This window comes from Austrofundulus limnaeus, unplaced genomic scaffold, assembly GCF_001266775.1.
Source record: "Austrofundulus limnaeus strain Quisiro unplaced genomic scaffold, Austrofundulus_limnaeus-1.0 Scaffold267, whole genome shotgun sequence".
Classification (NCBI taxonomy): Eukaryota; Metazoa; Chordata; class Actinopteri; order Cyprinodontiformes; family Rivulidae; genus Austrofundulus; species Austrofundulus limnaeus.
Genome location: NW_013952669.1, coordinates 431,370 through 435,019, shown reverse-complemented (window position 1 = coordinate 435,019; position 3,650 = coordinate 431,370). Strand labels below are relative to the sequence as shown.

At 37.6% G+C, this 3,650-nt stretch overlaps 1 long non-coding RNA gene across 1 annotated transcript; it reads left to right on the top strand.

Moving 5' to 3' along the window:
• Nucleotides 1-1,718: 1,718 nt before the first annotated feature.
• LOC106526253 (uncharacterized) lies at nt 1,719-2,182 on the top strand. Its single transcript, XR_001311234.1, has 3 exons — nt 1,719-1,779; nt 1,875-1,977; nt 2,111-2,182. It is a non-coding gene; the product is annotated as an uncharacterized LOC106526253 (long non-coding RNA).
• The last annotated feature ends 1,468 nt before the right edge of the window (nt 2,183-3,650 follow it).

Sequence of the window (3,650 nt, the reverse complement as noted above, 5' to 3'; positions counted from 1 at the left end):
GTCATTTTTATGAATGGACACTTCCTTGTATCTGAGGCAGGAAACATAGCCTTACTGTATATGGTGTTTTTGGGGTGGTTATTATGCTAATCTCCTCTCGCGTGCACGAGCAGCTGGATAGAACAGGTGGAATTTACGCAGCTCATTTACGCACTTTTCCTGAAGATAGAAGAGTTTGTTGAATCTGACGTAGCATGTTCCTACGAAGCCTTTGTACGAACAAAAGTAAGAGAAATTTAGGATAAGTATACGAACATGTTCTTGCATGAGGCCCATTGAGCTGAAATTTGACGTGGTGGTAGCTGTGACCAAACCAAACACTTATTAATGCTAATCAAAAGTTTAAGCTAACAGCTAGAGCTTGTTTTTGAAAATGCAATAATTCAACCATTTATAGGCATACTAAACTGAAAACTGTTGTAGCGGTAGCTGAGAACAATCCCCATCACGTACTGAATTCAATTCAAAAATCCAAGATAACCGCTATAGCTAGATGGAAGAATTGACTGTAACTTGACCATTGATGGCCATACTGTGGTGAAATTTGGTATGGTTGTGGGTGACAAAAAGTAAACTCAAATCCTAATTTAAATTGGATGACAAATGGCAAGCCCTTTCATAGTTACAGCAGGAACTATTCAAGCTCCTTTGAGTTCTCTTGCTTTTTAAGTAAAACATTTTCTATTTTGGGATTGGGGCAGAGGACAGACAGAACTGCAGGTCACCAGTTACCCATCCCTGATATAGAAGAAGAGCTATATAGTCCTTAAACATTAGGCTAACGTCAACACTTTGTGATTGTGCCACAAAGCAGAAGCACATGATTAATGGTTGGGTTAACAAACCAGGATTTACTGTAATACAGTAAGGGGTCGATTTATCAATGATTAGTATTATAAAACCATGTGAAACTTGACGACCTCTGTTCAATTAAAAACGAAACAAAAAGGACTGTCTTTGCAACACTAAATTTAGTTGTGCCTGTTTTGCCTCCATCAGTGATGCACACAAAATCCTCATTTCAATAGGGCGGTCCTCACCATGGCTTCACCTGTTATTCTTTGTGCACCAGACTTAGTAAATTACAACACGTCCACATTTAACAATGACTATTGTTCAAATTTTTGTAGGTATTCAGTATTGTTTATCAGCCGTTTTGATAAATCAGCTCCTAAAGATGCTAAAAGACCTGGGAATTAGCTTCATTTTTTAAGCTTAAGCTGCTGCTTCAGTTTGTCACACAAATGCCTCCAAAAATAAATAAGAGTTATCCACTATTATAGAACATTGGAAGTTCACATTTTTCTGTATTTTACAGAGACACTCCCGATTATTATTGGAACTTTGACAGTTTTCTAGAATACATGTTTTATGGTAAGTGGATAAAGTGTTATAGTTATAATAAGGCACTCAAATTACTGTGTTTTTATGGATCACTTTTCTTTTCTTTCTTTCATTCAGATGAGCTATCACCGACACAAAACCCAGCAGGCCCACCTGAAATCCTGAATGAATCTCACTGCCTGGTTAAAGGAGAGCAGCTGGTCTGTGTGTGCATCAGCTGGGGGAATCCTCTGCCTTCAGTTAGTTGGCCTTTTGCTTCCCTCACAGACTACTCGGTCACCAGCTCCAGCAACAATCAGACAGTGAGCAGCACCATCACTTTGTCTGCTGCTGAATATGAAAACAGCACTATGCAGTGCATCAGCAGGAACGAACATGGTCAAGTTGAAACTTCAGTTTTAATTCAGATCTCCACTGAGGAGCCAGAACTGACTGGTGAGTAACAATTTTCTTATCATCCTTCAGCACCAACAGTGGCTAAGGCCACAGAATAATATTTATGATCATTTGAGGTTTTACACATTTTTCAGGTCAGAGGAAAGGATTTGAAACAGTTCTCCCCTGGATAACAGCTGTGTGTTTTTGTCTGAATTTGATTCTTATTGCAGCCTTGGTTTTCTCCATTTACCAAAGGTAAGAATTAAAGTGAAACATTTGCTTTTATTCAAAAAAGAGTAAACCTTCTGCAATCGGATTAACAGATAAATTGTAAATCTGAAAGCATTCTAATGTACATTGTTGTTGTTTTTTACCTTTGGTTTTGCAGAAACAAAACTAAGCAGAAGAAACCCTGTGAAGAGATGAACACGTATGCATCTTTAAGAGAGAATGAGTGCAGCACCATTACTTCACAACCCAAATAAGAACATGCAGGTCACCAGTTTTGGCCTTTTTTTAAATTAAAAGGTTTCATATGTAACACAAACATACATGTGAATTGTACAGATTGTCCATAAATTGAACAGATTTCCCACCATAAAAATCTCAGATTTTTTCCAAAACACAGCTTCGAGTCGGTTCGAATCCTTGCCTGGGACCTTTCTGGGCAGAGTTTGCATGTTCTCTTTATGCATGCAAGTGTTTTCTCCGGGCACTCCAATTTCCTCCCACAGACCACAATCACCCTTCACACACCGGATATGTGCACCAGTAACCACCCCCCCCCCCCGCCCCCGACTCTGAAAGCAATAGCGGGTAAAGGTAATGGCTATACTGTTCGTTTATTTTATCTTGTATATATTCCAGTAATCTGTAAATAATCTCAGCTATAAAAAGTCAGTTCCTTTGTCCACATCGCCTCCTTACATGTGTAACAGAGCACATTCATATAGCTTACTACTGACTTTGTTAAGGTTAGGCACAAAACATATTCACATTTCTGATCTGTTCATGTTCATTTCCACTTATTAAAGACTGATTAAAATACTGGGATAACTCTAACACTTTTAATGTAACAGTACAAATTGGCTGATAAAACATGAACTTTATTCAAAAGAGACTAACTAGACTGAACTAAAAATCTGCCTTCCTCATTCTCTGCAAAGAAGTTTAAAATAATGTAAAACAGAATAAAATTCAATGTTTTGTGTTGCAATAAAAGGTGGAAATGGCAGCACATTTTGTTAGTAAAGACAAATCATGTTATTGGTTAGGTTTGCTATGTGCTAGTTAAAAATGATATTTTTGTGCTTAGTAACTCTTTTCACTTTTGTTTTATGACTGAGATTGGTCCATTTATTCTATCTGCTTCTGTTTTAAATGAATGTAAATATATCTAAAGTTGAAATACTGAGTTGAGTTTCAAGAGCTAAGGCTTGTGTTTTGTTCTACAAAGGGATATCTGCTTGTTATTTTTGACTCCTGTCATTTATTTGGTTTGATGTTTTCAGCGTGGGATTGACCTTGATCTTTAAAAAACAATATGACCATATGCAGTAAATGATGAGCGGGAAGATTTGTAAAAATCTTTATGAAATGTTTACTTTTTTGAAACACAAACGTATCCATGGATTAGTATCACCCTTCAACATCAGTGCTGGTCAGTTGTGTAAAAGCTTTGACACTGGTTGTGGGTTTAACAAAGGCTCTTCCTTGTATACACCTGCTGAGCTCACTGCTGTTGTACATTCATGCAAAGATTCACTCAGCTATATGCCTCATTTCCTCCCTTCAGATGGATTAGGGCTCTCTGGCATAAATGAGCTGGGTGTTTATAAAGACAGAATTGTGCTCCTCTGCTCATGCTGATCAAAACACAGCTGGATGATGTTTTCTCAACCTGAACTCAAAGCAGAAATATATATATA